The sequence below is a fragment of the Urocitellus parryii genome, chromosome 6 (assembly GCF_045843805.1).
Source record: "Urocitellus parryii isolate mUroPar1 chromosome 6, mUroPar1.hap1, whole genome shotgun sequence".
Classification (NCBI taxonomy): domain Eukaryota; kingdom Metazoa; phylum Chordata; class Mammalia; order Rodentia; family Sciuridae; genus Urocitellus; species Urocitellus parryii.
The window spans coordinates 161159206-161184711 of record NC_135536.1 but is presented as its reverse complement, the minus strand read 5'-3'; the positions used below and the strand labels follow the sequence as shown (position 1 = coordinate 161184711).

Sequence of the window (25506 nt, the reverse complement as noted above, 5' to 3'; positions counted from 1 at the left end):
TTAATGAGAATATACGATGTGAGGTTATTACATTGATCCTTAAAGAAAACAATACAACTGGACTGGGGATGTGGCTCAAGCGGTAGCACACTCGCCTGGCATGTGCGCAGTGCTGGGTTCCATCCTCAGCACCACATACAAATAAAGATGTTGTGTCTGCCGAAAACTAAAAAATAAATATTAAAAAATTCTCTCTCTCTCTTAAAAAAAAAGAAAAAGAAAACAATACAAATGCTCCAGCAAGTGATTTCTGATTGTATAAAACTGAAAATCTATTAGAAAATGATCAAGGAGTTTTTTTCCTTCAAAAAAGAGGTAGTATAAATGTTCTGTGTTTGGCAAAAGATAAAATAAATGTATTATAATGAGAAAAAATAGGTCCTTGATAAAAAAGTTTAGAATTTTAGATCTAATGTATCTAATGTGTATTAGTTATTTGTAAATCTGGTACATATAACAAAGAGAAGCCAATATTTCAATATGTAGTATCAAAAAGGAAGAAGTCATTACCCAGCCCTCATTTTTTCCTGCTGACTCTTGTTCTGAATTCTAATTTGAACACCCTATGCCAGTTTGGAGAAATGATTTGTCAGCTGCTCTGTGAAGAAGTGAGGTAAAATTATTTTAAATGCAGTAAGAATTGGAGGGAAAGGACAGGCCTATTCCCCAAGACTGTATACCCTTGCTCCCTTATTTCTTAATAGTGTGAGATCTACCAAATATTTAAAAGGCTTTTCAAAGGTAAAGGGCTCATTTTCATTCCCCATGGGGCTGATGACTTGGTCATGTCTGATTTTGGGCTGATAACATTAGCATTGACCTGAAACACTACATGGTTTGTGTTCTCTTTATGTATGATGAGCATATTGGCTGGCTTTTGTTGCAGGATAACTTTTTGTGTGACAAGAATATAATCAACAAATTGAAATTCCATAGGCACTGAGAATGAACCTATCAGGATAGATTCAGTATGTAATTTAGTAAAACTTTAAAAACCTTTTAAAGTTTTCTCTGTGAACTCTACTGAAGCTTTCTTTGGGAGATTCTGGCCTCATATGCCTTTGGCTGCATTGTTAGTCATCTTTCCCTAGCAGTCAGCCTATAACTCATTTCAGTATGATCTCTGGGAAAACTTTGTATAAACTTCTATTTTAATATTTAGCATGAGTGCCATAATTACTTTTCAACATAATGCTACAATGTGAGCTCCTTAAGGATGAGCTTTTTTTTTCTTTGCAGCTCCCCTATGCCCATCCCCAAGTGAAAAGAGAAGAGCTCTGGGAAACCTCATGGCTATGTGCTTCACAAGTGAAATCTTGTAATTTAAGTTAGAATTAGAGTACATTATTTTGATTTGAAAATTCTGGTGAGATTCATTCTTTAATTAAAAAATGATATATTTATGTATGTAAAACATATGCACATTTATATACATAGATATATATTTGAAATATATCAAATGAAAAATGTGATAGATATAATATAAAAAGTGATATATATGTAAAATATATGATGTTTGAAATTATAATCTCAAACATTTCATTCAGATTAAAGAAAGATAATTGGCTTAATGGATTCAACTGCCTTAAATAATTCTAAGCTGGATGTGGTAGTATCCTCTCCTTGAGAGGATCAGGCAGCAGGATCACTTGAGTGTAGGAGTTTGGGACCAGCCTGCACAACACAGCAAGACCCCATCTGGAAAAAAAAAGCAAAATTTCTTCTGGGGTTCCCACCATTTATTTGTCTTATCTTTCATATATGTATATTTAATTTTTCTTCATAATAATATATTGTTATGGGCTGGGTTGTGGCTCAGCGGTAGAGTGCTTGCCTAGCACGTGCGAGGCCCTGGGTTCGATCCTCAGCACAAATATAAATAAACAAAATAAAACTATTGTGTCCAACTAAAAACTAAAATAATAAATATATAATATATTGTCACAAATATCTTTTCATCCGTATGCTATTTTAAATTTTGATTGTTTACTCGTAGTGTAAAAAATGTTAAAACTTTCTTCCTTTTTAGTACTCTTTGTCTAGGGAATCCACAGACATGACTGATGAAAAAGGATTATCAGCTTTCACCTAATTCAGCTTTAAGCCTTCAATCTGGCTTCATTTAAACAAGTCAAGATAAATGTGTTCCTGACTTTATTAATCTTAAAGGTAGGAGATTGTGTAGCCTCTTTGGAATCTGTCTCACCACATTTTATTAATACTTTTTTTTCTATTGTGGTTGAACTCATTTTGGGAAGCTTTTTAAAATCCATGATACCCTTTTCTGAAAACAAGCAGAATAAATTTCCATTATTAATATGCAGGCTTTAAAAGATTTTTTACCATTTTAATATTTCAACATTTTAATTATAATTATTAGTTTTAATTTAGAACTACTATGCTGATGTCAAAGTTATAATTATCCTTGCTTTAAAAAAATCTTTATTTAAGAAATAGTTATGTCCTTTTTTCATGTAGTCAGAAATTCTTTAAATTATCTTGAAAAACAAGGTAGGTGTGGAACATAACATTTGTTATAGCTTTTTCATTGCTTTTTTTGGTTCCATTTCTAAATGAAATAAATAAACAGTAATTTAAGGAATATGTTTCCTATGTGCCTTTCATATTCTGCCTTTTTCAAGGGTTATTTTTTACTTGCAATATTGCTTAACTAGTATACACAGATATTTTAGTTTATGTATTGATAGTATTTCTAATTCACTGTATTTCTTCCTTGTTATTACCTTAATAATATGATAAAAGAGTTCTTGTAACTTAAGTTTTATACATAACTCTTTAATACAGTTTTTAGTTTCCCTTCAAATTTTTAAATTAATTTATAGTATAATTGTTCAAAAGATTAGTTTGTAAATTTTAAAAGTCCTATCTCATATCCATTTTCTTTGTACTATTTATTTGTTATATTTCAGGTTGCTTTCTATGTGAGTCATCAGGTTAATTTCAACTACTATCTGTAATTTCTGCTTTTCTGAAACAACTTTTTCTTTTGAAGATTGAATATTGTATAATTGCTGGGGTTGCTGATTGCCAACTACTGAGAGGCAGTGTCTGAAACACAGTTTCTGACTGGGATAAATGAAACTACTTTGCAATAGTTGATGTAATTCTCTGTAAGGGTCATCATGAACAGATGGTTCTCAATCCTGAGGGATTTTAAATCTTGAGTTTGTGCAGAGTTTAATGTTTTGTATATTACTAGGAGTTTACTACCAAAGTTTTTAAGGCATGGATTTAAAATAATACCCAATTTTGTTTAAGAGAATATTAATTTATGCTTCTGTTCTTGAAGGAAACGGATACCTACATGATATTAGGATGACCAAGGCTAAGTAAACGACTAAGGATGATTTAGAAGTAATGAGAAAGGAGCCAGTGGGGCTACTTATTCACAGTATAAAAGTCTTTTCTTTAGAGCAAAGTGTAGTATACTGAAATTCTTTCATGAATATGACTTTCTATTTTGACTGACTTCCAATTTTGCATCTTTAGATAAATAATTAATATAACTAATATGTCCAATTTTGTCTTTCCTAGAATCCAAATGTGTTTTAAAGACAATAATACCAGAGATAGCAGGGATGTGGCATATTCCTATTTGTCTTCTCAATGTCTAACACATAGTGGCTATTTGAATAAATGAATGAATATATTGATGGATGAATGAAAACCCCTAAGTTATCAGTGTGGAAATTGGAAATCCTTAATTTTTAGGTCATGTTACCCTGCCTGTCTGACTTTATAGGCCATGTTTCTATACTAGATAAGTCCTCGGTAGGACATTAAGTTCAGGACTCTAATCTCTGATGTTATTGATGCCATGATTTTTGGAAAGGAATTAACTTCCTTCCATTTTAAAGAAATAATAAGTGCCATTGCACAAGGCTTAACATTAAGGCCTTAACATCAATCCAGTATGATTTCTGGTTCAAGTCATAACATTATTTTCATTTTGGTTTATTACTGAATTATGTATGAATAATGGATGATCTATCATAAATGAAGGGTTAAATACTGTTATCACTGATTGTCCTTTGATGTCTAATATCCTTTGTACAAAGAAAATAAATGTTTTTAAAATAAATGTTTTGTGATGGTTATAGGATTCTGAAGTTATCAAAGAGGGATATGGATTATAGGGAAGATTTTCATGATAATATGGGAGAGGCAACAATATTTTCCTTGGCTCCCATGATGGTTCTTTCCTCGGTGATTATTTACTGTGTGTGTGTGTGTGTGTGTGTGTGTGTGTGAGAGAGAGAGAGAGAAAGAGAGAGAGAGAGAGAGAGAGAGAGAGAGAGAGAGAGGGGGGGGGGGAATGTGCCCATGTGCTTTAATGTTGTTTGTTTATTCATCTGTGCCCTAGAAGTAGGTTCTCAAAATTTCCGATGGTCTTGTATTATTGTCTCTCTATAGATAGTTTCTCCTTTGAAGAGTTTCAAATATCACTTCTTTGAAGCTAGTTTTAGAATATTTCTTTTTAGTATTAACTCACAGCTTAGCTCTAATTCTGGTATTATCAAATTATCTAATGTTTATTTCTACCTGGAGACCTCTCAGATAGAGTAAATTTAACATTTCTAAAACCATTTTTGTCCTTTTCATATTTTTCTAGCTTCAAAAACTTGGATTCACCTTTGAACCCATCTACTTTCTCTCTCTCTGCTTCTTTCTTTTCTCTTCCCTTCCCCTTTTTTCTCCTTCCCTCTACCCCTACCCTGGGGGTGGGGGATGGGGCTGACTTTTCCCAATTCAGTTGCTTTTTCTACCACACTATAAAAATTTTCCATACAGCTACTTAACTGTCCTTCTGGTCTGCACCTCTACCTAATCTAATGTAAACTACATACAACTATTTACTTCATCATATTGCTTTGCCATAAAAAACTTTCAGTGCCTTATATTGTCTATTGTTAATATATAAATTCTTTAGCCTGGAATTCAAGATCTTTAATTTTGCCCCACTCTACATTTCTGGTTTTGTCTTTAGCCTCTAGCTTGTGAAATCAACCACTCTAGCTAAACAGGTTAACAAGTGCATTCTTCAACATATTATGATTTTTTTCCTTTTGCATTTTGCTCATACTCCTACAAGATCTAATTTTTCTTTTGTGAAGTTAGTCCATTCCAAACCATAGGGTTGTTTTCTTTTTGAACCTCCTCAGAATTCCTATAGCATTTATCTAAGCCATTTATTTAGCAACCAGTTATTAACAACGTCATGACATTTGGTTTTTGTACTGAATGATTTATTTCCAGTATTCCTACTTTTCTATGCAATTACATGTTTCCTCACAGTACTAAAGAGCATCCTTAAAAGCAAAACCATTTCTTTGATCTGAATATTATTCTAAAACATTTTTCCTATTACAAAAATAAAATCTTGAAGTCATATAATTTCATAATTATAATTAATCTTTCAGTGAATTGCACCTTCTAAAATATTTTCTATGTATGTAAAAAATATTAACTTGAGAAACTGAAAACTTTATTAAGATTCTCCTATGTTCCTAGAGCTGCTAATACTGTCTCCTCACTATCGTATGTACTACATATAGTATAATAATCATTAATATTAATTGATCAAGTAGATTGAATAATTCATCAGTCAAAAGAAATATGAACTAAAATTGGATGGGCTCAATTTGTACATATCATGGTGACTGATTTTTCTTCATACTAACCTATAAAAATAACTCCAGGATGACTTTATGAGAGAGGCTCCTATAATTTATTACAAAATTTAGCTTGTACAACAGATAATTTATAGACTCTTAATATGAAAATAATGTAATGAAATATTTCAAAAAGGGAATAAAATGACATATAGGAAGTTATATTTTTAAAATTGTGAATGGATGATCATAAGTTTACAAACACTATAAATATTTGAGCATTGAATTAGTAAATTGATGAATAAAGAATGAAATACCAGCCAAAGAGATGCTCTGATCAGTAATGTTTTTCATAGCAGTATAAGAAGGAGGAATCTAAATGAGAATAATGGGTGTCTTGTCTTAAATTAATAGGCTGTACTTTTTAGAGCAGTTTTAAGTTTATAGAAAAATTGAGCAGAAAATCCAGGGTGCTCCCATATTTCCAATCATATACATACCCATACATTTTCCCATATCATGACCTTCTTGCCTTACTGTTATTTGTTTGTTACAATTGATGATCCAATATTGATAAATTAACTATTGTCCTTGGTTTACCTTAGGGGTCATTCTTTGTGTCATACAATTATATGGGTTTTGTAGATGCATAATGTTATATATTCACTACTACTGTGTCATATAGGATAGTTTCACTATCTTGAATATCTCCTGTGCTTCACCTACTTGTCCTTATCCCTCCCCTTCTCCCAACCCATAGTAACCATTAATATTTTTAATGGTTTTATAGTTTTGCCTTTTTCAGATGTTATATGGTTGGAATCATATAGTATGTAGCCTTTTCAGACTGACTTCTTTCACTAAGCAGTATACATTTACAGTTCTTCCATGTTGTTTCATGACTTGATAGCTTATTTCTTTGTATTGCTGAGGAATAATATCCTATTTATGGATGTACCAACTGTTTCCCTGTTTACCTGTCTTGGCTGTTTCTACCCTTTGGTTATTATGAATAAAGCTACTATAAACAGTGTGTTTAGGTTTATAAAAATTTTAAATTGTAAAACTATATAACAAAATTTACTATCTTAACTATTTCTAAGTATATTATTAATTCAGTAATAAGTATATTCACAGTGTTGTGAAACCAATTTCCAGATTTTTTTTAATCTTGAAAAACTGAAATATCCCTTAAATTATACATCCCCATTTTTCCCTATCCCTTGATCCTGGCAACCATAATGCTCCTTTCTGTTTCTATAAATATGACTACTGTGAATGCCTCATATAAGTTCAATTGTATGGAATATTTGTCTTTCTTTGCATGTCTGATTTATTTCACTTAGTGAAATGTCCTCAAGATTCATCTATACAGCATGGGTCAGATTTATTTTCTGAGTAATATTCTATTACTGTATATATTATATTTTGTTTATTCATCCATTGATGGACACTTGGGTTGCTTCTACCTCTTGAATACTATGAATAGTGTTTCTATGAATATGGATTTGTGAATATTTTTTGGATCCTACCTTTTTTGCCAGAAGTGGAATTGCTGAATCATATCTCTAAGGCTCTAAGGGTTTTTTTTTTTTTTTTTTTTTTTGTGATGCTGGAGGTTGAACCCAGGGCATTGTGCATGTGAGGCAAGCACTCTACCACGTGAGCTATATCCCCAGCCCAGTTTTTGAGGAACCACCATATTTTCCATAGTAGCTGTAGCATATTATATTCCCAGCCATAATGTACAAAGTTTCTATTTCTCATAACCAACACTTACCATTTTCTGTGGTTCGATAATAGCATCTTGAGTATGAGGTGATATTTCATTGAAGTTTTGTTCTCCCCTAATGATCAGTGATGATTTTTTTTTAAAAAATGTGTGCTGAGAGCCATTGCCAAGTAGGAATGACACATGGCAATTTCTTTGTCAGCCTACTCCATGTTGCTTAGAGGAAGGACTCTCCATTGTGGAAATGGGCTTGCCTTTGGACCCAGGTCATTTGCAGTGACATTGCATGTATGCTTGAGTAAGGTGACCTTGCTCAAGGACCAGGGCGGATCCAGGTTTAGGGTGTATCCTGCTGGGATTAGGGAGTATCCCGCTCCTTGGGTTTAGGGCGATTCCAGGTTTAAGGTGTACCCTGCTGGGAATAGGGCATATCCTGCTGCCTCAAGCGCCCGCCTGCTCCTTGAGTTCCCGAGTTCTCGCAAGAGTCAGAGAGTATTTGGGATTCAGAGCCTGGTGGAGTGTGTGAATTTTGCCCAGAACGTGGATTTCCCCAGAACCTGTGTGTAGAGTGCCCGTGTGAGTTCGGGAATAAAGAGTTGCTGTTTGAACCTACAAGGTGTGAGTGGCTTGTGATTTTGTGCCCAGCCAGACTGCGGCAAATATGTTTGCTGGCCATTTGAAAATCATCTTTGCAGAAATGTCTTTATAGATTTTTTTTTGTTGTAGAATAGTAAGAGTTCTTTATATTAACCCCTTATCAGATATATTATTTATAAATACTTTTTTTCCATTCCAACAGGTGCTGTTTTCCCCTATCCCATTCCAATGATTACTTCTCAGTTTTCTACTCTAATGCCCAGAAATCTTTAATTATGATGTCATCCAATTTGTCTATTTTTGATTTTTTTTGTCTGTGCTTTTGGTATTATATTTAGAAAACCTTTGCTAAATCCAATGTTATGATGATTTTCTTCTATGTTTTCTTCTAAGAGTTTATAGTTTTGAGTTGTATGCAGGATTTTTGCTTGGACATAATTTTTCAACTCACTTAGGCAAATACCAACGAGTATAATTGCTGGATTGTATGGTTAGGCTATGTTTAGCTTTGTAAGAAACTTCCAAACTTCCCTCCAGAGTGCCTATACCATTTTGCATTCCTATCAGTGATGAATGAATATTCCTTTTGCTCTGTTTCTTCAACAGCATTTGTTAATATTTGAGTTTTAAACCTTCTTCTTTTTAGATGTATAGTGATACTTCATTGTTATTTTAACTTGAGTTATAATTCCTTGATAACATATGATGTTAAGTATCGTGAATATGATGTTTCATATACATATTTGGCACCAGACTATCTTTCTTGGACACCAGAGTGTTCAAATCTTTTATCCACTCTTAATTGAATTCTTTTCTTATTGTTGAATTTTAAGAGTTCTTCATATATGTTGAATAGCAGTACTTTATCAAATATGAGTTTTGCACATATTTTTTCCAACTCTGTGGCTTTCATTTTCATTTTTTAGCAGCATGTTTTTCACAGCAGTAATTTTAATTTTAACAAAGTCCATTTTACCATTTTTTTAGCAAGTATTATATTCATATCTGAAAAACGTATTGCCAAACCTACCATCATTTAGACTTTCTTCTATGTTTTCTCCTAGAAGTTTTATAGATCTACGTTTTATGTCTAGTGAAGAGCATAAGGTCAGTGTTCAAGTTCTTTTTTCTTTTTCTTTTGTATGTGGATGGCCTATTGTGCCTGTGCCATTGTTGAAAAGACTTTTCTTTTTCACTGGATTGCTTTTGCTTCCTTGCCAAAGATGAGTTGATTATGTTTATCTTGGTCTGTTTCTGGACTCCCTATTCTCTTCTGTTAATCAATTTGTCTATTCTTCCAACAATACCACATTATCTTGATTATTTTATAGTGCATCCTGAAGCTAGGTAGTATCTTTTTTTGTTGGATTAGCCATTCTGAGTCTTCAGCCTCCCTATGGAATTTTAAAATCATCTCATTGATACTTACAACATGATTCACTGGGAATTTTATTGGGATTGCATTGAATTTTTAGATCAAGTTGGGAGAATTCACATCTTGGTAATACTGAGTCATTTTATACAAGAATATTCCATTTCTTTGATTTATTTCATCAGAGTTTTGCAGTTTTCCTCATATAAATGTTGTTCATATTTTGCTGGATTTATGCCTAAGTATTTCACTTTTTGGATGCTAATTTAAATGGCATTGTGAGTTTACTTTCACATTACAGTTGATGTTTTTTTTCTATGTAAGATAGCAATAGTAACCTTGTATCCTGAAATTTTGCAACACTTATTTATTAGTTCCAGGATTTTTGTTTGTTATTCTTTGGAATTTTCCACACATATGAATACATTATCTATGAACAAAGACAATTGTATCTCTTATATCCCAAACTGTATATTTTAACTTACTTCCCCCTTCTTTCTTTATTGTTTTATTATACTTTTTTTCCTTTTTCTTTTTTTCTCTTAGTATTAGAGATTGGACCATCCAGGGCCAAAGGCATATTGGCAAGCACTCTAAACCACTGAACAGCAGTCCCAGTCCCTCCCTTTCTTATTGCAAATTAGAGCTTCCAGTTCAGTTTTCTTTTGATTAATGCCAACTTGGTGTATCTTTCTTCATGTCTCTACTTTTAATCTACCATTGCTTCTATATTTAAAGTAGATTTCTTATAGACAAGATATAACTGGGTCTTGATTTTTTTGATCATCCAGACAGTCCATCTTTTAATTAATGGCAAGTAGATATTGAGTGACAGCTTAAAAAACCTCTCTTGTGAATTTTGTATGTAAACTTAACTATATAACATATATATATATATATATATATATATATAGTGGTTATTGATATTATTAAATAGTTGTGACTTTTCTATTCATTGCCCATGTTCTATGTCTCTCTTTCTCATCCCATCCTCCTCAAAATTTGATTGACAGTTTTGTTGGAATGAGGAAACCAAATCTGATTCTTTTTTTTTAAAATATTTTTTAGTTGTAGAAGGACACAATACCTTTATTTATTGATCTTTATGTGGTGCTGAGGATTGAACCCAGGGCCTCACACATGCTATGTGAGCACTCTACCACTGAGCCACAACCCTAGCCTTATGTTTCTTATTTTTTCTCCTTCTACTCACTTTCTGATTTTAATTGAGTATTTTATATAATTCCACTTTTTTTTCTTTAGCATATCACTTAATACTTTTTTTTGTTGTTGTTGGAGATTGAACACAGGACCTTGTGAATATTACCACATGCTGTATGACTGAGCTACACAACTAGCTTCAAATATAATTCTTTAAATTTTTTTTAGTGGTGTCATAGAGTTTGGCAATATGCATTTATTACTAATCTTATTCTTTCAAATAACAGTATATTGTTTTATGAATGGTGTAGGTATTCTGAATTCTTCTCTTTCATACCTTATAACATTGTTGCTATTGAAGTTGCAGACACCACATAGATTATTGTTGTTATTTTGAGCACACTGTTATCTGTTAGAATAAGTATAAAAAATGAAATCATACAAAGGATTAGTCATTCTCTAATCCTTTCCTTTCTTTATGTATAGCCAAGTTTTTAACAGACCATCATTCTTTCTATAAAACTTTTTCAAAAAAACATTTCTTGTAAGGAAAGTTTATTATTGACAAATTTCCTCATTTATTTGTTTATGAATGCCTTTATTTCTCCTTAAATTTTGAAAGATAATTTTGTTACATATGAAATTCTATGTTGGTGATTTTTGTCTTTCAATATTGAAAATATTTCACTGTATTCTATTACTTCAATTGTTTTGGAGAAAAATCTGTAAAGTAATTCTTGTTCTTTATTATATTATTAGAAGGGTATTTTTCCTTAGGATTATTGGAATTTTTTTGTAGTTTGAATAAGTTATTCCTGTGGGTAGATTTTGTGTACATATTCTGCTTGGTATTCTCTGAGCTTCCTGGATGTGTACTTCAATGTTGATTATTAATTATGGAAAATTCTCAGCTATTATTGCATCAAGTACTCCCATCCTCTCACCTTCTTGTTCCCTATGTCCTTTCTTCCCTTCTTCTAAATATCTGGTGGAAAACCTATAACAACTTGTTAAATTGTGCCTAAAATTAGGCAAGTAGATATCGAGTGACAGCTTAAAAAACCTCTCTTGTGAATTTTGTATGTAAGCTTAACTACATAACTTTGGCACATTTGTTAGATACCTTTTAGGGTTTGTGCATTTAGTGGATGAGATTACCAATTTGTTGTCTCACAGACAAATGGGATTTTATCCTATTGTCCTAATTTTTGATAGGTTATTTCCAATAAACTCTAAACAAATATAAAGATCTTTCAGTATCTTTCAACAATCTGGAGACACGTCTCTTGTAAATATCACTAGTAGTTATTCACTTTATTTGTAAGGTTAGGTTGATCATGGATTTCCCAATGCTAGAATCCAGAATGAATCAAACTCAATTCTGTTTTTCTCCAGGGTTTGTTAGAGATGTTTATCTGAGAGATTACAATGAATCATACAATTGTTAGATTGCCTGTGGTGACAGAAGGCATTTTTTAAAATGTAGATCTTCTGCAAGTCTCCCAAATAATTAAAATGCATAAAACGCATGCAACAGATGGCAAAAGGGTTTGAACTAAATGTGTGAGACTTAGTTTTACATAGTAATGTATTTGTGCAGTTAAGGTGGTGACCTTTCATGATAACTTCTACAGATATGTAAAGTGGAATATGCTCTCTGGAGTTGATAAAATATGGCAATCTTACAATAGAAAGCTTTTCTATTTTTCATTCTTAATGTTACTAATGTAATATCTAATAGAAACATTCTATCATCTTGAGTTTCTTTTCTCAATATTTACCCCTTTCCTTTAACAAAACGGCTTGTGCAAATTAACAGGCAATTTGTGTTGTGTTCTATAACACTCATTTTTTTTCATTGTAAACCTTAAAAGTATTATGTTTTTAAATCTTTTATTTAATTTAAAAAGTCTCTATAGATATAAGAAAAAATATTATCCTCTTCAGTATTATCTTGTTTCTGAGGAACTTAAACCAATTCTCACTCATCATTTATCCCCTTTTTCTCAAGATAATGCAGTCATATTTCCAACTTGATTTTTCTATAGGTGACAGTAGATTTTGGTTATTAGATCTGTCAGCTTATGACAAACCACTCCTAACCTTAGTGGCTTACATCAAAATGACCATTCCAGTTGCAATAAGGAACTGTAGTGAGAGATGTGCAAAACCTGTACCATGAAAAAATTTAGATGCTAATGAAACACAAGTAGAGCTAACAAGCAAAGACTTTCCCTGTTGTTGCATAAAAACTCAGCATTGGAAAAGCAATGGTTCACTGTACATTAATGTACAAACAATGCAATATCAATAAAAGTACCAATCTCCCATTTATGGAGTTAAATGAGTTGATGGCGAATTTCATACAGAAAAGCAAACACATAACAATAGTCAAAAAACATGGAAAAAAAGAAAGAAAACTATAAGTGAGGACTACCCCTACTAGACACAGAAAACTGCTAGGATGCTAGGTAGACTTTATAAGTAAAACATTGTGGTGTTCAAGCTTGAATGGACCAAAAGACCAATGGAATAGGATTAAATGCCCATAAGTAAATTCAAGTACATATGGAAATTTAGCATATGATAAATATAGTATCTCAAATGCCTGGGCTAGAGCAGAATTTAAAATAAATGGTTCTGGGAAAATTTAATGACTTTACAGAAAAAGATATCTCACACCATATCTTATATTGTACTCCAAAGTAATGGATTAGGCATCTAAGTATAAAAAATGAAATCATACAAGCACTAGAAGTAAATGTAAGTGAATTATCTCTTAACCTTATTGTACGTAAAATCTTTCTAATTCTTATTGAAAGTCCAGAAGTGGTAATTGAAAATATTAATTAATTTGAATACATAAAACATTTTAAAAGTGTTATAGCCAAAAGCACCATGACAAACATCAAAAGACATTTCACAAAGTGGAAGAAAATGTTCACAACATCTACCACACGTGATTGATATGCCTAATACATAAAGAATTCTTAAAAATGGAGGGGCAGAATACCAAAAAATAATATAGAAGAACAGGAAAAAGACATATGAAATTCTATGAACTTATCATTAGTAAATTTTAGTAATAAAAAATAACAAAATTCAAAACAGTAGAAGGCACTATCTGTATATGAAAGAAGATATAAAGAAGTACATTTGTGTTCTACTCATTTGTACCAAAAATATAACAGTGATAAGCCAGAATCTGATTAAATGAATTACCCAAAGGTAATGAGTAGGAATGGGAAGAAAATAAAGGAGAATAAGGACAAAATGGTGATGATAATCAAGTTATACAGTTACTGTATATATAGCTTTAGTTCTTAAAATCAGTAATGATATATGTATCAAATAAAATAAGTAATTGAAACCAATCAGGATTGTGGGCAGGGGACCCCAAATGAATACATATGGTAATGTATTTGTGCAGTTAAGGTAAAATGAACCTACTTGTATTAAAAATGACTACACAACCATCCTGAAGAGCATGGGAACCAATGAACAGCCTTAGGTAACTTTTAGCCTTAAGTAACAGTACTTTGAATGTTGAAATGTTGTTATCTTGTTTATTATGATTTTCCAGGGGCATAGGTTATTAATTCTGTGACTACCATCTATGTTTATTAAATTATATAAGTAAATGCATTTTAGGTAGAGAAATAGGTTTTTCATTGTTTGAGAAGGAAATTATAAGAAAAGGGAAAGGCTATAATGAACCTTGTAATAAATTGTAATAAGGAGTGTGCAGGAGGGAGCAATAATTCAAGAACAAATCCCAATACTGATGTAAGAAGACCCCTACTAAGGAGTCAGAGAAGCACTGAGACGGTAGAGGACTGGGGACTGACCTGGGGCTCAGTGGAGCCCAAGAGCCAGGGTTCCTTTAGTGCTAGAGGGCAACAAGTGAAGGGAGAGTTTGCTCCAAACCTGTTGAGGGAAGGAAGGAAATTGGATTCTGTGATTAGGAGGGCCAAAATAAAGTAGCTTCTAGAGCACCCCAAGGCCTGAGTCTTGGAGGAGGGGGCTACAATTCCCAACTCCTGGGTCTCTGAAAGGGAGGATCAGTTTAGCTGGTCCCATTAAAGACCATCTTGCCTTAGGCCCAGTCCATTCAGAGCACTGATTACCACTACAGGTTCTCTCTCTACCACTATCTAGAGGTCCTGTGTAGACCAGGGGAGGATAGAGGCACATAGGAACTTTGTGGGGCAAGGAGAAGCGGTGGGGTGGGAAGAGATGGGGTGGGAGAAGAAGATAAGAGGTGTCTCGTGAGACAGAAATGTGAGACCCTCTTCATTCTGGTGTTGTCCTTGAACCAACAGCATCCCCTGAAAGGCCCCAAGCAAGACCAAGGCAGGTGCTATGAAGCAGACAGCACAGCACAGCACAAATAACTGGAGCAGCCAAATTAGGGCTGTAGGAGAAGCCCTATGTAGTCCGGATTCCCAGGCCTTCTCTAATTCTTGTGTCTCTGCTGCACCTTGGAGTAAAAGTATGGGCACACGGCCTCCTGAGCCCAAGGCTGGACATAGAACTCAGCTCGTTGCTCCTCCTCTGGGTTACCCACCACATCAGTCATGGTCTTGAGGTCCCAGCACTGGGACTGAAGCCAATCATTGATGAAACCCTGAGGATATTTGGCGAAGCTCAGCATGAACTCCTACTAGGTCTTCAGCTGGTTGATAGTTTCTATTGTTTCGTGAATCTTGTTGTCTAGAGTAGCAATTTCCTGTTGACTGGTGGTGGACAGCAGGAAAGAATTCATCTGAGTCTTTAAGGTATCATCCACTTCCACATCAATGTCATAATAAGCTGTCTTTTTCTGATCATTTGGATCAATACTGATGACGTGATTAATGATAATGGGTTCTGGTGGCATAAGCAAGGCATGCAGCCTTTGAGGGATCTCTGAAAACTTGATATGCTGAGACTCAAAGATCTGCTGGAGGTACTTGTCATAGATGACAAACTCCCGCTTGTGAGGATCTTGGAGCTTATGTGTCTTAATGTATTGCCACAGTGCTTGAATGATCACTGGATGAGTCTGGGTGTGAATGCCAAGGAGCTGAGCCAAACAAGGGTCTAATTTAAACTGGGGAGGCCGATAATCCAGCATCAGTAGGACAGTACACCATCCATTCACATCTCCTGATCACTTCACCTGGAAGCCATTCGTCTCCTGGGTAGTGGCAGTCCTGTGCCATTCTGCCAGATGGTTGTCTGGCCCATACAAGTCTTTGTCCAATTCGATCACTAAGGACTTAAAAAAGGAAGAAAATTTCCTCTTTTGTTTTGTGGCATCATATTTGGACAAGGCTGACTTGATGGGATGTTTCAAGGCCTCCTGGATATCTAGCCGTTTCCTCATGATAGTCTGGTCCAGTTTCCTTTCAAAAGTCAGAAGATCCATATAGGCCTGGGATGCTGGTACCAGTTCAGGAATCCTTTGAGGTAGAATTTAGTCAGCCATCTTTTTTTTCTTTGCATTGTGGTTTCGATTTTGGCCCGCCTGCTGTTGGACCTGCTGGATCTGCTGAGGTGCAGGTCTCTTGCGGGACTGGTCCATCCCTGACTGGGCCAGGCCAGGTTGGACAGAAGGGTTTCCCCCCCTAGCCAGGAGGTCCCATGGAAGGTCCCTGAGGTATCATTTGGCTGCCTGGCAGCATATCTGGTCTCGTATAGGTTGCTCTGGGCATCAGGGAGCGGTGTAGCCCTTGACCCAGAGCCGGGCCCATTAGCATGGAGGTCCGGGCCCATTAGCATGGAGGTCCAGGAGTTCCACCTGGGCCCAGAGCAGCCGCTGCACCCGCCCCTTCGGAGGCTCTGGCACCACTGCTGGGAGCCACAGACTGGAAACCTTCCCAGCCGCCATCTTCCCGAAGCTGTGCTGCAGCTGCACAAAGAACCGGAACTGGAAGAACTCCCCCTGCCTGCCCCCCCCACCTCCCAGCCCCCCCATCTCCCCGACCGGAACCCCCAAGTGCCTGACTGTTTGTGCGACTGGCTGATCCATGGGCATGGGAAGCTCCGGACAGCGAGACTGTAGGCTAGAGACAACTAGTGGAAAAGCCCAACCAAGAATCTTTATCCAGTAAATTAAGCTTTAGAATTGAAGATGAAATCAAAACCTTCCAGGATAACAAAAGTGCTAGAGGGCAACTTTTAACAAAAGTTAAAAGAATTTATAGCTAGAAAAAAGACAGTACAAAACATCCTTGGGAAAATATTTCATGAAGAGGAAATGTAAAACAACAATGAAAATTAGCAGAGGAAGGTAATACACTAAAGGAAAAACTAATCAAAGAAGAAAATCAAGTCAAGTTAAATATCAAAAATAAACAAATATGGCTGGAAATACAAACTACGTCTCAATAGTAACCTTAAATGTTAATGGCTTAAACTCACCAATCAAAAGACATAGGCTAGCAGATTGGATTAAAAAAGACCCAACAATATGCTGCCTCCAGGAGACTCATCTGATAGGAAAAGACATACAAAGACTGAAAGTGAAATGTTGGGAAAAATCATACCACTCACATGCACTGTGGAAGCAAGCAGGGGTTTCCATACTCATATCAAATAAAGTAGACTTCAAGCCAAGTTAATCAAAAGGGATAAAAATGGGCATTACATACTGCTCAAGGGAACCATACATCAACAAGACATAACAATAATAAATATATATGCCCTAAACAATGATGCAGCATGTTCATCAAACTCTTCTCAAGTTCATGAGTCAAATTGACCACAACACAATAATCTTGGGTGACTTTAACACACCTCTGTCACCACTGGATAGATCTTCCAAACAAAAGTTGAATAAAGAAACTATAGAACTCAATAACACAATCAATAACTTAGACTTAACTGACATATTTAGAATATTTCAACCTGCATCAAGTGGATACACTTTCTTCTCAGCAGCACATGGATCTTTCTCTAAAATAGACCATGTACTATGCCACAAAGCAACTCTTAGCAAATACAAAAAACAACAGATACTACCATGTAGTTTATCAAATCATATGGAATTAAATTGGAAATCAATGACAAAATAAAAAATAAAAATTTCCCCATCACCTGGAGACTAAACAATGTGCTACTGAATGAACAATGGGTTATAGAAGACATCAAGGGGAAGATTAAAAATTCTTAGAGGTAAAGGAGAACATAGACACAACATATCGAAATCTCTTGGACACTATAAAAGCAGTACTAAGAGGAAAATTCATTGCATGGAGTTCATTTCTTAAAAGAAGGAAAAGTCAACAAATAAATGACCTCACACTACATCTCAAAGCCCTAGAAAAAGAAGAACAAATCAGCAGCAAAAGCAGTAGAAGGCAAGAAATAATTAAAATTAGAGCTGAAATCAGTGAAATCGAAATAAAAAGAAACAAGTGAAAAAATTGACAAAACAAAAAGTTGGTTCTTTGAAAAAATGAATAAAATTGACAGACCCTTAGCCATGCTAAAGAAGAGAAGGAGAGAGATAACTCAAATTACAAGCATATGTGATGAAAAAGGAAATATCACAACAGACACTACAGAAATACAGAGGATAATTAGAAATTATTTTGAAATCTTATACTCCAATAAAATAGAAGACATTGAAGGCATCAACAAATTTCTTAAGTCATATGATTTGCCCAGATTGTGTCAGGAAGATATACACAATTTAAACAGAGCAAGATCAAGTGAAGAAATAGAAGAAGCCATCAGAAGTTTACCAACCAAGAAAAGCCTAAGAGCAGATGGATACACAGCCAAGTCCGACAAGACCTTTAAATAATAACTAATACCAATACTCTTTGATTTATTTCAGGAAATAGAAAAAGAGGCAGTAATTCCAAACTCATTCTATGAGGCCAATATCACCCTGATCCCCAAACCAGGCAAAGACACATCAAAGACAGAAAACATCAGACCAATATCTCTAGTGAACATAGATGCAAAAATTCTCAATAAAATTCTGGAAAATCAAATACAAAAAATATCAAAAAGATTGGGCTCCGTGATCAAGTGGGATTCATCCCAGGGATACAAGGTTGGTTCAATATATGGAAATCAATAAATGTAATAAAGGTAAGAATCAACTCAATAGATAATAAAGATAAGATCATCTCAATAGGAACAGAAAAAGCATTTGACAAAATATAGCACCCCTTCATGTTCAAAACACTAGAAAAACTAGGGATAACATGAACCTACCTCAACATCATAAAGGCTATCTACACTCAGACCAACATCATTCTAAACGGAGAAAAATTGAAGACATTCCCTCTAAAAACTGGAACAAGACAAGGATGTTCTTTTTCACCACTTCTATTCAACATAGTTCTTGAAACACTGTCCAGAGCAATTAGACAGATGAAAGAAATTAAAGTGATATCCATAGAAAAAGAACTCAAGTTAGCATTATTTGCCAATGATATGATTTTATACCTAGAAGACCCAAAAAATCCACCAGAAAACTTCTAGAACTAGTAAATGAATTCAGCAAAGTAGCAGGATATAAAATCAACACCCATAAATCAAAGGCATTTCTGTATATCAGTGACAAAGCCTCTAAGAAGGAAATGAGGAAAACTACCCCATTCACAATAACCTAAAAAAAAATAAGATACTTGGGAATCAAATTAATGAAAGAGGTGAAAGATCTATACAATGAAAACTACAGAATCCTAAAGAGAAATCAAAGAAGACCTTAGAAGATGGAAAGATCTTCCTTGCTCTTGGATAGGCAGAATTAATATTATCAAAATGTCCACACTACAAAAAGCACTATACATATTTAATGCAATTCTGATCAAAATCCCAATGTCATTCCTCATAGAAATAGAAAAAGCAATCATGAAATTCATCTGGAAAAATAAGAGACTCGAATAGCTAAAGCAGTCCTTAGTAGGAAGAGTTAAGCAGATGACATCACTATACCAGAACTTAAACTATACTACAGAGCAATAGTAACAGAAACAGCATGGTATTGGCACCAAAACATACTGGTAGACCAATGGTTCAGAATAGACGATACAGAGACTAACCCACAAAATTACAATTATCTTATATTACATAAGGGTGCCAAAGATATGATTGGAGAAAAGATAGCCTCTTCAAAAAATGGTGCTGGGAAAACTGGAAATCCATATGCAAAAAAAAAAAAATGAAATTAAACCCCTCTCTCTCACCATGCACAAAACTTAACTCAGAATGGATCAAGGACCTAGGAGTTAAACCAGAGACTCTGCGTCTAATAGAAAAAAATGTAGGCCCTAATATTTTTTTTATAAAGATATTTTTTTTTGAGAGAGAGAGAGAATTTTTTTTAATATTTATTTGTTTTTTTTTTAGTTTTCGGCAGACACAACATCTTTGTTTGTATGTGGTGCTGAGGATCGAACCCGGGCCGCACACATGCCAGGCAAGCTTGCTACCGCTTGAGCCACATCCCCAGCGCCTAAGGCCCTAATCTTTATCACGTGGGATTAGGCCCCAACTTCCTTAATAAGACTCCTGTAGTACAAGAATTAAAACCAAGAATCAATAAATATGATGGAATCAAACTAAAAAGTTTCTTCTAAGCAAAAGAAACAATCTTTTAGGTGAAAAGAGAGCCTACATCCTGGGAGCAAATTTTTACTCCTCACACATCAGATAGAGCACTAATCTCTAGGGTATATAAAGAACTCAAAAAGCTAAGCCCCCCCCCCAAAAAAAAACAAAAAAACAAAAAACAAAAACAAATAACCCAATCAAAAAAACAGGCCAAGGACCTGAACAGACACTTCTCAGAAGAGGATATACAATTTGACAAATATATGAAAAAATGCTCATCATCTCTAGCAATCCGAGAAATGCAAATCAAAACTACTCTAAGATATCTTCTCACTCCAATAAGAATGGCAGCTATTATGCATACAAACAACAATAATTGTTGGTGAGGATGTGGGGAAAAAGGAACACTCATACAGTTCTGGTGGGACTTCAAATTGATACAGCCAATATGGAAAGCAGTATGGAGATTCCTTAGAAATCTGGAATCGAACCACCATTTGACCCAGCTATCCTTCTCCTCAGTTTATATCCAAAGGATTTTAAAACAGCATACTACAGGGACATAGCCCCATTAATGTTTATAGCAGCACAATTCACAATAGCTAAACTGTGGAGCCAATCTAGATGTCCTTCAGTGGATGAATGGATTAAAAAAATGTGGCATATATACACAATGGAATTTTACTCATCAATAAAAGAGAATAAAATCATAGCCTTTGCAAGTAAATGGATAGTGTTGGAGAAGATAATATTAAGTGAAGTTAGCCAATCCCAAAAAAACAAATGGCGAATGTTTTCTCTCAAGGAGGTTGACTCATAGTGAGGTAAGTAGAGGGAGCATGGGAGGATTAGATGAACTCTAGATAGGGAAGGGGGTGGGAGGGAAAGGGAGTGGGCAGGGGATTAGCAAGGATGGTGAAATGTGATGGACATCATTATCCAAAGTACATGTATGAAGACTCAACATACTTTCTATACAGAGATATGAAAAATTGTGGTATATATGTGTAATAAAAATTTTAATGCAAAAAACTAAAGTATATGTATAAAGGTATGAATTGGCATGAACATACTCTATATATAAAGATATGAAAAATTGTACTCTATATGTGTAATAAGAATTGTAATGCATTTTGCTGTTGTGTAAAAAAACAAAATCATTAAAACTACAAAAAAGAAATAGAAATAATCTATATACAATAAATACCACTTATCATAAAAAATAATAAAAAAAGATGGATGGATAAAAAATGTGGCATATATACACAATGGAAAATTACTTAGCAATAAAAGAGAATAAAATGATGGCATTTGCAGGTAAATGGATGGAGTTAGAGAAGATAATGCCAAGTGAAGTTAGCCAATCCCCAAAAAACAAATGCCAAATGTTTTCTCTGATATAAGGAATAAGGAGGCTGACTCATAGTGAGGTAGGGAGAAGGAGCATGGGAGGATTAGATGAATTCTAGATAGGGAATGGGGGGGTGGGAAGGAAAGGGAGGGGGGCAGGGGATTAGCAAGGACAGTGAAATATGATGGACATCATTATCCAAAATACATGTATGAAGACACAAATTGGTGTAAATATACCAATTTGTATATTTACATAGTCATGAAAGACAAGAGAAAGACTGTGGTATCATTATAATTAGAAGGACACTTGAGATTCAATAACTATATGCAACGTGGGGTCTGGTATCAACACCTGGAACAAGAATATGAAAAACTGTGCTCTATATGAGTAATAAGAATTATAATGCATTCCACTGTCATATATAAATAAAAAAATTAAAAAATCCATACTGATCAACATAAATAATTGAATAAATTCGCGATTGTGGACAGTCTTTTTTTTTATAAGTAATTTTAATTAATATATAAGGAATGAGGGAAATATAAAATCACTATTAGACTAATATCACAACAATCACTGTTGATTAGGCAAAATCAATGGACAAATCTTTCAGGATAAACCCAGAAGACACCACTTTAACCAAGTGAAAGCAAAAAGACATATCAACCAAGGTGTGACAGTGTCATAGGAGAGGACAATTTCCAAAGAAAGATTCAAGAATAGAAGGGGGAGCTTGACTCAGGAGCAGTGGGGCTCTTGGCATATGTGAAGGAAAAGAATTTTTGTTCATGCCAGTCTAAGGCATAGACAGAGGTTTATTTAGGAAAGTAGATGCATAGAAAAGAGAGAATGGGGGCAATCTCAAGGGGGAAGCCTTTGCATAAATCAAGGAATACACATTCAAGGGAGAATGTGGACTATCTCCAGAGGGAAAGACAGCAACCTGTTGGTTTGGAGTATTAATATTTATACAGGGACAGTTGCTGGGGGCTGTATTAGAAGTGGAGCCAGAGTGGAATGACACAATTTTGCCCTTGTTTTCCTTGCAGCATTTCTTTTATTTAATAAACAAGTGAGCCAAGGAGTTGCAGTGGTTAATGGGTTTTCCCCACATTTCAAAAGCTTATGGACACTTTCTTTGAGATTCAGTAACCCAATTTTGTTAAATTTCTAATCTCCGCAGTGTATATCTATAGCCCCAATTACTCAGGAGGCTGAGGCAGGCAGATCACTTGAACTCAGAAGTTTGAAGCTGTACTGGAAAACACAGTGAGACCCATGGAACAAACCAACCAACAAACAAATAAATTAATAAGGAAAAAGACATATCAATATCATGTATCCCTTGCTATGATGCACTGAGAAGAATATGAAATAAGTTCTCACCCCAAATTCAGAACCCAAATCTAATCATGAGAAATATCAACAAATCCAAATGAAAGCACATTCTACAAAATAAATGCCCAGTTATCAAAAGTGTCAGGGTCATAAAAGACAAGAGAAAGACTGTAGAATCATTATAATTTGAAAGACACTTTAGATTTAATAACTACATGCAATGTGGGATCCGGTATCAACTCTTGGAATAAGAATGTAAGGAAAAATTGTTATGATATGAATAAGGCCTAAAATTTAGTTAATATTATCAGTGCAATCTTAATTTCCTTGCTTTGATAATATTACTATGTTTAAATAAGTTGTTAATGTTAGGGGAAGCTGGGTGAAGAGGATTTTTTATGAACTCTGTATTGTTTTGCAACTTTTTGCAAGTCTTAAATTATTTCAAAACTAAAAAAAAACTAAAAACAATAATCTTTGTCCCACTTCTGTGTTTCATTTTATTTTTAATTTTTGTTTATTTGTTTTTTGGCTTAAGTGGACATTTCTTTTGTTGTAACTTTAGTCAGATGATGACTGAGGCTGGAGTCATCTGAAGTCTTGACTTGGATATAAAAAAAAGCTGGGTCTCTTTTCTTCATACAGTATCAGAGCCTCTCCAGTAACTTCTGTCTTTCTCTCTTATTGCCAAAGCAGTATTGGGTCCCCAAAAAATAAAGGAATGGAAGATGAACTTCTACCTCTTAACTAGAGAATATCTGGAGTCTACAGGAGGGAAGGAATTGATATTAACTATATTTGGTGATTAGCTTTTATGGCCTCCCTGGCTTCCCATGTAGGTCAATGACTGACATCAGATTATGGCTCTGAAAGCTCTAATATAGCCTGGCTGTGGATCAGAGCAGTGCCAAGTGACTCACACAGAGAGAGAAACTTCAAGAGAGGCTCAATAGTTGGACTACACAGTCATATTTTAGGAGACAGATAAAACCACATCTGCATTTGAATTTCTTAAATATTTTCTTTTCTCTTCTCTATGGTGTTCGTACTTCAAACAACCATAAAAAATCTTTAAAATTTAACTTGTGCTTTTTGGCAGGATTGCACCAAAACCTTTCTGAACAGATGGGGATCTACCCTGTTTAAACATCTTGATGAAAATTGTCTCTGGGGATGATTTATTTCAACAATTGACAACCTTTAAATTTTTCTTTCTTTTATCTAAACCTCCCAGACTCAAACTATTATTTCATTTTGTTTGTCTCCAAAATAGTGAAACACTTGTTTACTTTCCTCTGTACTTCCAAAACCAAATCAAAACAAAAATAAGCAATGTTTAATTTGGCATATATTCAATATTGAACCTGGCAGAAATATATATTTTTATCTTTTGTAATTAATGGTAAATATTTATCTAACATTCATTATGTAGCAGGAATTTTTTTTATATATATTGAGGATTGAACTCAGAGATGCTTTACCTACTGAGCTATATTCCCAGCCCCATTCCCCCCCCTTTTTTTTTACTTTTTATTTGGAGACAGGTTCTCACTATGTTGTTTAGGGTCTCACTAAGTTGCTAAGGCTGGTGTCAAACTTGTAATCCTCCTGCCTCAGCCTGGCATGCACCAGCAGGTCAGTGAATGTTTTAAGGGCTTTACAATTATCTTGACAATGACCATGCTAGGCATTAATATCATTATTATGATACACTTTTGCATGTTAAGAAACTGAAATAAAGAGGTTGCCTTTGGTAGGAGAGGAGCCAAGAGACATAATGTTGTTTGCTGTATAATCTAAGTTTTTGTGTACTAACTATACTTTACTGTGCTTAGCATGGTTAATTGGTTTCTTTTCTCGAGGTAAACACTCAGTGCTAGAGCACTTGCCTAGCTTCTGAGAGGTCCTGGTTTACTGAAAAAAAATTATTCTGCTTCCCTGATCCTGGAATTCTCCATTTTGCCATTGATTGTTTAATTAATTTTTCATTTAACAAATGTTTATTTGATTATATTAGATTTACAAAAATAAAAAAGGCAACATTCTTGAGTAAGAACAGATAGTCTAATGGGAGGTACTATGGAATGAAATTTACCAAATCATATTGTTGTGTTGTGTCCTTCAACAGATGAATGAATAAAGAAAATGTACATGTACACAATGGAATGTTATTCAGCTATAAAGAAGAATGAAAATATGGCATTTGCCAGTAAATGGATGGAAGTGAAAACTATCATGCTAAGTGAAATAAGCCAGTCCCCCAAACCAAATGCTGAATATTCTCTTTGATTTGCAGATGCTAACACAATAAGTGGGGTAGAGGGATAGGGAAGAATAGAAGTTCGCTGGATTAGACAAAAGGGAATGAAGGGAAGGAAGAGGGTATGGGGATAGGAGAGACAGTAGAATGAATTGGACATAACTTTCCTATGTTCATAAATGAATATGTGACCAGTGTAACTACATATCATGTACAACCACAAGAATGGGAAGCCTTGTACATATGATATATCAAAAATACATTCTACTGTCATTTATAACTAAAAGGAACAAATAATTTTATTAAAAATTGTGGTAAAATACACATAAGATTAAACTTACCATTTTGGTAAATTTAAATGTGAAATTAAGTTCACTCATGTTGTTTTGTCCAACTCTTACCACTATCTGTACAACTTGCTCAGCATTCCAAAATGAAATTCTACATGTACTAAGCAGAACTCTCCATTACCTACTTCCCAGCCTCTAGTAACCACTAATCTAC

At 34.5% G+C, this 25506-nt stretch overlaps 1 protein-coding gene and 1 pseudogene across 1 annotated transcript in view; one reads left to right on the top strand and one right to left on the bottom strand.

Annotated features, from left to right (window-relative positions):
- The window catches only part of Macrod2 (mono-ADP ribosylhydrolase 2), a 1937146-nt gene that overhangs the window by 132667 nt on the left and 1778973 nt on the right, over nt 1-25506 (top strand). The window lies entirely within an intron of this gene.
- LOC113189053 (SWI/SNF-related matrix-associated actin-dependent regulator of chromatin subfamily D member 1-like) overlaps nt 14924-25506 on the bottom strand; it is an 88481-nt pseudogene continuing 77898 nt past the window's right edge.